At 49.1% G+C, this 12,148-nt stretch overlaps 1 non-coding gene across 1 annotated transcript; it reads right to left on the bottom strand.

Annotated features, from left to right (window-relative positions):
- Nucleotides 1–8,577: 8,577 nt before the first annotated feature.
- Nucleotides 8,578–8,650, bottom strand: TRNAV-GAC (transfer RNA valine (anticodon GAC)). Its single transcript has one exon. It is a non-coding gene; the product is annotated as a tRNA-Val (tRNA).
- Nucleotides 8,651–12,148: the final 3,498 nt, after the last annotated feature.

Below are 12,148 nucleotides of genomic sequence, written 5' to 3' on the forward strand. Positions count from 1 at the left end.
TCATAATCTCCCCCAAACACCCTGAGACCTCCCCAAATTATTAAAATACCCCAGTTCTCAGCAAAGCCATGACAGTGACCCAAAGCTAGAGTGTCTAGGCTAAGCTGTTCTGAAGGAGGCAACTCAAACATTTTCTCCCTGCTTCCCTTGGCAAGGTCTGGCTGCGAAAACAAAATTCCCCAAACTGAAAATTTTCGGCTGAAAAACCAGTAATTTGGGGACTTTGGTTTGAATGTATTATTATTATTCTCTTCTGATTTATGAATCAGTTTTGTCATCCAGGTGTGTTTCCAGCTGTTGATTTGTGGGGGAGAGATGCCAAGTCATGATGTCTCTTCCCCTCTTTCATAGTTTCTTCCAACTTTCTAGAAAGCTCCTTTGCTATGATGTGAGTCAAGCAATGTCCATTGTTGCTGTGTTATCTCGGCGAAGTCTGCATTGTACACGGTTCCTGGGATAGTCCTTGGGACTGTAGCCACCTTCAATAGGCCAGCAGTGAGTCTGGCTCCTCTCTTGTCGCACCTGATAGGCTGGTGGGGGGCATTTCCCAACTTCATAACATATTTCTGTAATGCACACAGAGCAAACTTCATAACTTCCCAAACCAATGTGAGCACACAGAATGCAAGAAGACATTAAGGTTCAACAGATGAACAGTTCAAGATTTTTAAAATGATACCTCACCAGGCAGACTTTGTTCAAAACGTATCATCACTATATGAGAGTGGTGAATATGAGGCTTGCAGGGTGCTGCTTTAAGCACAGCGTGCCACACCTGGGCTTCCATTGCAATGAGAATGTACCCTTAGAATCCATCTCTCCCGGGATAAAGATGGCAGCATGGCTGGCCTGGGTCATCTGACTTGGGCTCATGTAGCTAGAACTGAGAGGCTAAAAACTGTGGTGCAGATATTTGGGTTCACACTGAAGCCTGGGTTCAGAAACCCTCACCCCTTGTGGGGTCTCAGAGGTTGGCTTTGAGTCCATATGTCTGCACTGTAATTTTATAGTCTTGCAGTCCAAGTCCCATAACCCTGAGTCAGCTGACCTGGGCTTTGAGACAGGTGACCTGGGTGTTTTAATCATAGTGTAGACATAACATTAGGATAGGTCTAGGAGGCCAGAAGGATGGGAGGGAGTTTAGCAAGTGGAAATGGTAAAACCGCAGGGAAGTATTACCCTGGACTCATGGCAGTTCTCCATTGGTCTGTCTGCTTTTGAGGCAGGGATAATAGCTGCCAGTGGTGCCCTGTTGAGTGGCTTTTGGGGCACCTGCTCTTGGCTGTTGTCAGAAGGACCTTTGGTCTAGCCCAGTGTGGGTTTTCTTATGGCTTAAATTACACACACAGGCACTGATAACAGAGTTACTGAACGTTTGGGAGTTAGGAGCTGGTAGGTCAACGGTCCAGTCGCCTCATGAATGACCCCCTCCCTCTGGGACAGGGGCAGGTCTGAGCTCTCACACCAAATGCTCATTGTGGCTGCTAGAATCTGTGGCCAGCTCATTTAGTTTATGCCGAGGGTTGAGTCCTGCTTTGTGCCCAGTGTCTGAGAATGAAAATCCTAAACCACCCTATGAAATAACGAATGCAGAAGGATGTGCTATTGTCCCTGCCCCAAAGCAGACAGACCAATGGAGAAATGCCATTGAGTCCAGGGTAATACTTCATTGCGGTTTTACCTTTTTTGCTTGCTAAACTCCCTCCCAACATTGAGGGGGCCCAGAGCCCAGTATTGAGCCTGAGCTGAGACATCTACACTGCAAATTTACCACCCCATGGCCAAAGCCTCGGGAGCCTGAGCTGGAATGGGGCAGCCCTGGGTGCTTCATTGCAGCGTGGACATAGCGTAGTATTATGTCTGCACTGTTATAAACACACCCAAGTCATTATTCTCAAACCCTGGGTCAGTTGATTCAGGCTTGTGGGGCTTGTGCTGCTGGGTTATAAAATTACAGTGTAGACACTTGGGCTTGAACCCACCCTACAAGACCCCACAAAGGGTGAGGGTCTCCTAACCTGGGCTCCAGTCTGAGCCTAAATGTCTACTCTGCACTTTATAGCCTCACAACCTGAGCCCCAGGAGTCCAAGTCAGATGATCCAGGCCAGCCGGGCCACACTGCTTTTATTACGTTATAGATGCCCTCTCAGGGTATGCCTATTTTGCAATGTAAGCCCAGGGTTAGCAGAAGTCATGTCAGCAGCCCCAACGCATAAACATAAACCAAGAGGAAAAGACCCACCCACAAATAAGCTGGGCAGTGTCCTTCTCCCTACGGTTCATAAGTCCAGCAACCAAAAGTCCTTTAACATGAGCCATCCCCTCTCTGCACCCCACTCACAGCTGTTGTCCTTAGTCAGTGCAAGCCCAGAGGTGCTTCTGTAGAGTTCACCTGCCACCCTGGGTGGAAAAGGGGGAAAATAAGAAGCACTATTCTCACTAACTTGTCTGCGGACTCACTCATCCCTCCACAGCCACCCTGTCCTAACACTGATCTAACCCCTAAATTTTAGTATTAGGACCCATGCGCCAGCCAATTTGGCTTTCAAACTCCTGTCCCCTGCCTAGCAAGTGCTATTGAACTGAGCATGAGTCCCTCAGTCGGGGTCTGCCGAGCACAGTTGTGCTGCCCTCAATTTACACAACAAGGATAACAACGCTTTATTTCTCCTACCCCAATAACAAGGAGATTGGGAATCCAACACCAGACAAAAGTGATCATTTCAGCAAGCAACCCAGCATATTTCCAATATACTGTAAAATCCACATGCAGACTCATACACGAATCCTTGCAAGAAAATCTTCCTGAGGGAGTCTGAAGCACCTGCTGCTGGAGGGAAGGAGGGAGCTGTGGGTTGGGATTGAGAGGCACTGGGAATAGGAGGGGGCTCTGGGTTGGGATTGAGGAGCAGCGTGAGGAGGAGGGGCCTGTGGGTTGGGATTGAGGGGGCTGTGAGTAGGGACAGAGGAGAAGGGTGAAGAGGAGTAGGCTCTGGTTCGGAGTGAGAAGCAGTGTGCATAGAAGGGACTGAAGTTTGGGACTGAGGGGCACTGGGAAAAGAGGGGACATGGGTTTAGGCTGAAGAGCATCGTCATTTGGGGATCCAGCAGGAAAGGGGAAAGCAGCAGGTGATTCTAATTCCTAGGGATATTCTATGTGTTTGTGTGTGTGTGCAGGGAAGGAACATGCTATATGCCCAGAGGCCTTTATTCCTCCAGGCTGCAAGGACAAAGGGGCTGTCAGGAAATTGCCCCTTCAAACACACACAGAAAAAGGCCCTTCTGAGGAAAGGGAAAATCCTGATGAGAGAAAGTTATGTCAAAGAGGACTCCAGAAAGACAGTTTAAGATCTTGGGGAGTAGTTTATCACCTGACCAGGGACTTGAACCCTGAACCATCCAATTAAAAGCCTGATGCTCTGCCAACTGAGTTTGCCAGACTCACAAAGTGAAAGAGCAACTTGGTGTGGAGGAGAACTAGTCAAGAAAACAAGAGCAGGAAACAGTAGGGAAAACCTGCTGCTCTCTCTGGCCTGGTCAACACTACAAGTTTATATCTAATTTAGCAGCATAAAATCGCATTAACCCTGCACCCGTCCACACAACGAAGCCCTTTATATCGATATAAAGGGCTCTTAATACCGATATCTGTACCGACGAGGGGAGTAGTGCTGAAATCGGTATTTGCGATGTCGGATTAGGGTTAGTGTGGCACCAATTCTGCGGCTTTGGCCCCCTTTGAGCTCTGCTTGCAGAGGCAATAAAGTCAGTGTTGTTTCAAATTCCTGCATTCTTTATTACTTCATCACATAAACAGGGGGATCACTGCCACAGTAGCCCAGGAAGGGTGGGGGACGAGGGAAGCAATGGGTGGGGTATTGCAGGGGACCCCCCTGGAATGGCATGCAGGTCATCATTTCTGCGGGATGCCTGGGGCTCTCACCCAGAGTGGCTGTTTGACTCTCTTGTTCTTTAGTAGGCTTGCCTGATAGTCTAGACAGGACTGACTCTCCCTTTAGACAAAACTCAAAGAAGGGAATGACCTGGGGAATCATTCCCATTTTTGTCCATGCGCCCCTGGCCAGCCTCACCGAGGCCGGCCAGGAGCACCCATGACAGCAGCAGACGGTTCAGTATAACTGGTAACTGTCATTGTCAACTTGCAAAGCAGCAGACGGGACGGTATGGCTGGTAACCATCTGTCATGGTATAATCCCCACTCTGAACCTTAGCGTCCAAAAGATGGGGTACCAGCATGAATTCCTCTAAGCTTAATTACCAGCTTAGAACCTGTAGCGCTGCCACCAACCAGGAATTCCAGTGCCTGGTACACTCTGGTCCTCCCAAAACCTTGCCCGGGGACCCCCAAGACCCAGACTCTCTGGATCTTAACACAAGGAAAGTAAACCCTTTCCCTCACCGTTGCCTCTCCCAGGCTTCCCCTCCCTGGGTTACCCTGGAAGATCACTGTGATTCAAACTCCTTGAATCACAAAACAGAGAGGACAATTCACCGTCCTCCCTCCTTCTCTTTCCCCCTCCCAGACTCTTCCTGAGACAAAGTAATCCTGGCACAGAGAGAAATCAGCCTCTCTCTCCCTCTTCCCTCCTTTCTCCCCACCAATTCCCTGGTGAATCCAGACCCAGTCCCTGGGGCTCTCACCCAGAGTGGCTGTTTGACTCTCTTGTTCTTTAGTAGGCTTGCCTGATAGTCTAGACAGGACTGACTCTCCCTTTAGACAAAACTCAAAGAAGGGAATGACCTGGGGAATCATTCCCATTTTTGTCCATGCGCCCCTGGCCAGCCTCACCGAGGCCGGCCAGGAGCACCCATGACAGCAGCAGACGGTTCAGTATAACTGGTAACTGTCATTGTCAACTTGCAAAGCAGCAGACGGGACGGTATGGCTGGTAACCATCTGTCATGGTATAATCCCCACTCTGAACCTTAGCGTCCAAAAGATGGGGTACCAGCATGAATTCCTCTAAGCTTAATTACCAGCTTAGAACCTGTAGCGCTGCCACCAACCAGGAATTCCAGTGCCTGGTACACTCTGGTCCTCCCAAAACCTTGCCCGGGGACCCCCAAGACCCAGACTCTCTGGATCTTAACACAAGGAAAGTAAACCCTTTCCCTCACCGTTGCCTCTCCCAGGCTTCCCCTCCCTGGGTTACCCTGGAAGATCACTGTGATTCAAACTCCTTGAATCACAAAACAGAGAGGACAATTCACCGTCCTCCCTCCTTCTCTTTCCCCCTCCCAGACTCTTCCTGAGACAAAGTAATCCTGGCACAGAGAGAAATCAGCCTCTCTCTCCCTCTTCCCTCCTTTCTCCCCACCAATTCCCTGGTGAATCCAGACCCAGTCCCTGGGGGTCTCACCCGAATAAAAAACAATCAGGTTCTTAAACAAGAAAAGCTTTTAATTAAAGAAAGAAAAAACAGTAAAAATTATCTTTGTAAATTTAAAAAAATGAAATAGGTGCAGGGTCTTTCAGCTATAGACACTGGGAGCACCCTCCCAGCCTAAGTATACAAGTACAAATTAAAACCTTTTCAGCAAAATATCAATTTGAACTCCTTCCAACCAAATACACATTTGCAAATAAAGAAAACAAACATAAGCCTAACTCGCTTTATCTACCTAGTACTCACTACTTGGAATCTATAAGAACTGGTATAAGGGAGATTGGAGAGAAACCTGGTTGCACATCGGGTCCCTCTGAGCCCCCAGAGTGAACAACAACCAAAACTAACAGCACACACAAAAACTTCCCTCCCTCAAGATTTGAAAGTATCCTGTCCTCTGATTGGTCCTCTGGTCAGGTGACAGCCAGGCTCACTGTTCTTGTTAATCCTTTCCAGGCAAAAGAGATATGAAGCACCTCTGTGCTATTAACTCTTACTTATCTGTTTATGACACCATCTTTGCTAACTTGAAAAGTCAAGGGGATGCTGCTGTGTAGCGCTGCAGTACCGCGTCTGTCAGCACCATCCAGTAGTCATACGGTGACGGTGAAAAAAGGCTGAATGGGCTCCATGGTTGTCGTGCTATGGCGTCTGCTCAGGCAATACAGGGAAAAGGGCGCGAAATGATGGTCTGCCATTGCTTTCACGGAGGAAGGACTGAGTGACGACATGTACCCAGAATCACCCACGACACTGTTTTTGCCCCATCAGGCATTGGGACCTCAACCCAGATTTCCAATGGGTGGGAGAGACTGCAGAAATTATGGGATAGCTATGGGATAGCTACCCACAGTGCAACGCTCCGGAAATTGGCACTAGCCTCGGTATATGGACGCACACCGCCGAACTAATGTGCTTAGTGGGGCCGCGTGCACTCGACTTTATACAATCTGTTTCCAAAAACTGGTTTCTGTAAAATCAGAATAATCCCCTAGTGTAGACATACCTTGTGATTAACATCTTTGGTGGCTAATTGAAAGGCTGATGGTTCAAACACAAGTGAAGATGGAGGTGGTTTTTTTTAGTGATGAGAATCCAGTTCATTTTAATGGGCAGAAAATCTCCTCAATGCTTGTCTAGCCTCATTGGGCAACCATAAGTGACACTGCCACCAGATGCATTGGTGGTATAGTGGTGAGCATAGCTGCCTTCCAAATAGTTGACTGGGGTTTGATTGCCAGCCAGTGCAGTGATGTGGTGTTTTCTCTGCTGGGAATTAGTTTAATTTCAGACCTATTGTATCAGTTTAGCAATGGAAGGAGAGAATCAATGTTCTGCAGGTCATTCAACGCACAGTGGAGGAAGAAAGGGGTGGGACTAGACAATGAGCAGGTGGAGTTATCCTGGTATTACAATGTTTGGTTTATTTTTTTAAAAAAAACTTCCTTTACTTCCCTCTCCCTTTTAGACTCAGAGCCTTTAAGGTCAGAAAGGACCAATGTGATCATCTAGTCCGACCTGCTGCACCTTACAGGCCAAAAGACCCCCCCTCCCCTCCTGTAATAGACCCAGTAGGGGAGGCAGCTCTGTGCACTGCCCCTACCCCAGGCAGCACATGGACGACCTCTGCCCCCCTCCCCTAATGGGTGTGCAGAGATGTGCCAGCAGCACTAAGGTGGCTCCCTGCCCACTCTGCCTCCATCCCTCTGTGTCACTCCCAGAAATGGCCGGCATGTCCCAGCATCCTCTGGGTTCGGGGGAATGTCTCCATTCACTACCCCTGCCTCGAGTACCAACTCCACAGCTCCCATTGGCCAGGAACTGCAGCCAATGGGAGCTCTGGGGGCAGCGCTTGCAGGCAGCGGCACACAGAGACCCCCTGGCACGGCCCACCTAGGACCTGCTCCCCAGGGTTGTGTGTACCAGTCACTTTGGGAGCTGCAGTGCCCAGGGTAAGCGCGACCCCACCTGCATCCTAGCCCGCTCCCCCAGCACAGAGCCTGCATCCCACACCCAAATTTCCTCCCAGAGCTTTGCTTGTTTTCCTTTCACCCAGAACCATCCTTCTCCTGGGATGCAAGTAGCCATCCCTGGGAAGCCAAGAGGTAGGCACAGGATTCTACCTCCCAGCAGCCAACCGCACCTCCCCAGGCTTTTCAGGCTTTGCAGAACAAATGGGCTTAGCTTCTGCCCTGCCTTCCTCAGCTAGACTTTCCTCTTTTGTCCCATTCCTGCCTCACTCCCTCCTTTGGCAAGTCACACAAAGGAAGCTAGCAGGAAGAGCCGGCCGCCATAGACCAACCTCCAAGGGCAGAGGAGACCAAGCCACAAGGCTTCAAAAGGTGACTGGCCAAGGTCCTCTAGCTTTCACCTGCTGATGCTAAGGCTTTTTCCCAGCTCATTTCACCACCCTCTGTCCTGCAAGGGTTGAGCTTATTGCGGCTGTTACCCAAAATTGGGCCAGCTAGTAAGCGTAGGGAGGACGAATGACCCACCAGATTTTGGCAGAAAGCAGCGGGTTTATTATACTGACAGCTAAGTTCAAAAGAAGAAGCGGGGGTGTCACACTCACACTTGCATACTCATGCTCCCAGGACAGGCACAGCACTGGAGATGTCAGGATTCTGCAAGCTAAGTGTCCCACAGTGCAGCTATGGATGGTGCGATGTAGGTAAGTCTTCCTGAGGCACAATGAAATACAACGCAGAGAACCACTGGCCATGCGCTCCGGGTAAAGGGCAGTCACTGGAGATACAAGCTTGTGAGTGACTCCTGAGCACGTGGCCCCTTCTCCTTTTAAGGACATGCACCTAATGGCCTGCGACAAGAGATGACTTGGCTGCATCTGGTTGGTCACGCTCCACTTTGGGCAGTGTCCATGCTCTGGGTGTGTGAGTGCTGCCTAATTAGAGTCCCAGACACCTTGTCTACCTGGAAGCTCTTCTGCTCTTCTAGCTGTTCAACCAGCCCATTCATCCCACAAGCATTCCAGGAGGGGGACAGGGAAAACCACTTCACAGGTATTCAGAGAGGGAGAGGAGACAAAAGCAGGAGGGAGGGAAGTATAACACACCTATTGAGCATACAGGTTATACATTGCATAGAAATCACTGCTGCTCCTACAACAGCAGGGACAGGCCAGTAGGAGCTGGGAAAAGGAAGCCATTATGTTTCTGCCTGGTTTTAAACCACGGACCTTTTGCATGTCAAGCAAACATGATAACCACTACACTACAGAAACTCTGTTGCAGTGCTCTGCCCCTCCCTTCATAAGAATGGCCATACTGGGTCAGACCAAAGGTCCATCCAGCCCTATATCCTATCTGCCAACAGTGGCCAATGCCAGGTGCCCCAGAGGGACTGAACCTAACAGGTAATGATCAAGTGACCTCTCTCCTACCATCCATCTCCACCCTCTGACAAACAGAGGCTAGGGATACCATTCCTTACCCATCCTGGCTAATAGCCATTCATGGACTTAACCTCCATTAATTTATCTGCAAAAAGAACAAGGAGTAATTGTGGCACCTTAGAGACTAACAAATGTATTTGAGCATAAGATTTCATGGGCTAAAACCCACTTCATCGGATGCATGCAGTGGAAAATACAGCAGGAAGATATAGCTATAGATACACACACACACACAGAGAACATGAAAAAATGAGTGTTGCCATACACACTATAACAAGAGTGAACAGTTAAGGTGAGCTATTATCAGCAGGAGAAAAAAACCTTCTGCAGTGATAATCAGGATGGCCTATTTCCAACAGTGGACAGGAAGATGTGAGTAACAGTAGGGGGACAAATAAACATGGGGAAATAGTTTTACTTTGTGTAATAACCCATCCACTCCCAGGCTTTATTCAAGCCTAATTTAATGGTGTCCAGTTTGCAAATTAATTCCAATTCAGCAGTTTCTCATGGGAGTCTGTTGTTGAAGGGTTTTTGTTGTAATATTGCGACTTTTAGGTCTGTAATCAAGTGACCCCGAAGATTGAAGTGTTCTCAGACTGATTTTTAAATGTTATAATTCTTGATGTCTGATTTGTGTCCTTTTATGCTTTTATGTAGGGACTGTCTGGTTTGGCCAATGTACATGGCAGAGAGGCATTGCTGGCACATGACGGCATATATCCCATTGGTAGATATGCAGGTGAATGAACCTCTGATAGAGTGGCTGATGTGATTAGGTCCTATGATGGTGTCCCCTGAATAGATATGTGGACAGAGTTGGCAATGGGCTTTGTTGCAAGGTTAGGTTCCTGGGTTAGTGTTTATGTTGTTTGGTTGCTCGTAAGTATTTGCTTGAGGTTAGGGGGCTGTCTGTAAGCAAGGACTGTCCTTTCTCTCAAGATCTGTGACAGTGAGGGATCATCCTTCACGATAGATTGTTGATCCTTGATGATGCACTGGAGAGGTTTTAGTTGGGGGGCTGAAGGTGACAGCTAGTGAGGTTGTATTACTTTCTTTATTGGACTTGTCCTGTAGTAGGTGACTTCTGGGTACTCTTCTGTCTCTGTCTATGTGTTTCTTCACTTCAGCAGGTGGGTAGTGTACTTGTAAGAATGCTTGATAGAGATCTTGTAGGTGTTTGTCTCTGTCTGAGGAGTTGGAGCAAATGTGGTTGTATCTTAGAGCTTGGCTGTAGACAATGGACTGTGTGATGTGGTCTGGGTGAAAGCTGGAGGCACATAGGTAAGTATAGCGGTCAGTATGTTTCCAGTATAGGATGGTGTTTATGTGACCATTGTTTATTAACACAGTTGTGTCCAGGAAGTGGATCTCTTGTGTGGACTGGTCCAGGCTGACATTGTAGGTGGGATGGAAATTGTTGAAATCATGGTAGAATTCCTCAAGGGTTTTCTTTTCCATGAGTCCAGAAGATGAAGATGTCATCAGTGTAGGGCAAGTAGAGTGGGGGCATTAGGGGATGAGAGCTGAGGAAGCGTTGTTCTAAGTCAGCCATAAAAATGTTGGCATGCTATGTGGCAATGCGAGAACCCATAGCAGTGCTGCTGACTTGAAGGTATACATTGTCCCCAAATGTGAAATAGTTGTGGGTGAGGACAAAGTCACAAAGTTCAGCCACCAGGTTTGCCGTGACATTATCGGGGATACTGTTCCTGACAGCTTGTAGTCCATCTTTATGTGGAATGTTGGTGTAGAGGGCTTCTACCTCCATACTGGCCAGGATGGTGTTTTCTGGAAGATCACCAATGGATTGTAGTTTCCTCAGGAAGTCAGTGGCATCTCGAAGATAGCTGGGAGTGCTGGTAGCATAGGGCCTGAGGAGGGAGTCTACACAGCCAGACTATCCTGCTGTCAGGGTGCCGTTGCCTGAAATGATGGGGCATCCAGGATTTCCAGGTTTATGGATCTTGGATAGCAGACAGAATAACCCTGCTGCTTTTTTAGCCTGCTGCTTCTCTGTCTGGGTTGTTTTTGTCAGACCTGGCACACAAAAATGGCATCACTGTGAGCGCCCACAAAGGCAAGATGAATTTTGGCTGCCTTGCTCAGCTTGACTTGCTTCCTCACCCCATTCCTGCCTTAGACCCTGGCTCACCTTGTGGCTGAAGATGGTCCATTGTCTCAAGCGGTGCCAGAGCCTGACACAGTGCCCCTGGGCAGCCTTTGCTCTGCACATGCCGACCATGCACATTTGCAAATACTTTAAAGTGCCTGTCAGTAAGTTCTGGGGACAGTTGCTCACCTTCAGAGGAAGCTCCCTAAAATTGGCCTGTCTCACCCAGTAGTACATTGACCTCTGTTCAGATTGAGCCAAAGAGGGCGGGGGGGCTAGCTGCTGTGGCCGCAGCTGCTGAGAGGGCAGCCACTTTTGCGGATGAAGCCATCCTGCAAGAACCTTCCACCAAGCCACCCACTGAAAATCCTGTAGGGTGTAAGGTGAGAGTAGAACACTAGAAGGGGGGGCCTCCCCCTTCCCTCATCATTGGCCATCCCATACCCGGTGCTGCACCCAGTGGGGTAAAAATAATACAACCATATCGGAAGAGTCAGTTGCATTCTTTGTGGTTGCCCCACCATTTCCCTTGGGCCTGACCTGCCTTCCAGCTCAGACACCACTGAGAGAGCCGTACAAGGCTTCAAAGCCCACCAAACCCAACCCCCCTTCTAATACGGCAGAAAAGCCACATGTCTCCTGACTAGGCAGGGATGTCCTATTACCCCACAGGAAGTGGAAGGCCCTCGTGTTCGGTCTCAGCAGCACTCATGGAGCAGGGGGAAACACATGACTGAGGAAATTCCCCACAGCCAAAAGATAGGTCTTGAGCATCACAACTTTGTAGGCTAATGACAAGGTCCACTTATGCCATTGGCTGAGCCTTTCCTCACAGGCCAGCAACCGCTTCTCCCAGTTCGAGTACCCCACCTCGTCCCCAGCCAAACGCTAGAAGGCCCAGCTCATCAGCCTGCCCACTCTTGCAGCCCTCCTCTTCCGCCCTGACTGATAGGGAGGAGTATTGAGCCTCCCTCCCTTAGGCCCTTCAGCATTCCTGTGGACACCAACACTGCACAAGTGACTTTAGGCCAGTAGGTCAGCCAATAGGGCTGCCTCCTAGGCCAGGCTGCAGCCCAGCTTCAGGACTCAGAGGAAATGCAGCTCGCATCCCTACCTACAGGACTCCAGGCACAGCCAGACTTCTGGATCAAACATCCCCTCTTGTGCTCAAGTCACAACAGCTGGCGGGCAAAAGACAGACTTTCATGGCCTTT

This window comes from Gopherus flavomarginatus, assembly GCF_025201925.1.
Source record: "Gopherus flavomarginatus isolate rGopFla2 chromosome 13 unlocalized genomic scaffold, rGopFla2.mat.asm SUPER_13_unloc_1, whole genome shotgun sequence".
NCBI lineage: Eukaryota > Metazoa > Chordata > Testudines > Testudinidae > Gopherus > Gopherus flavomarginatus.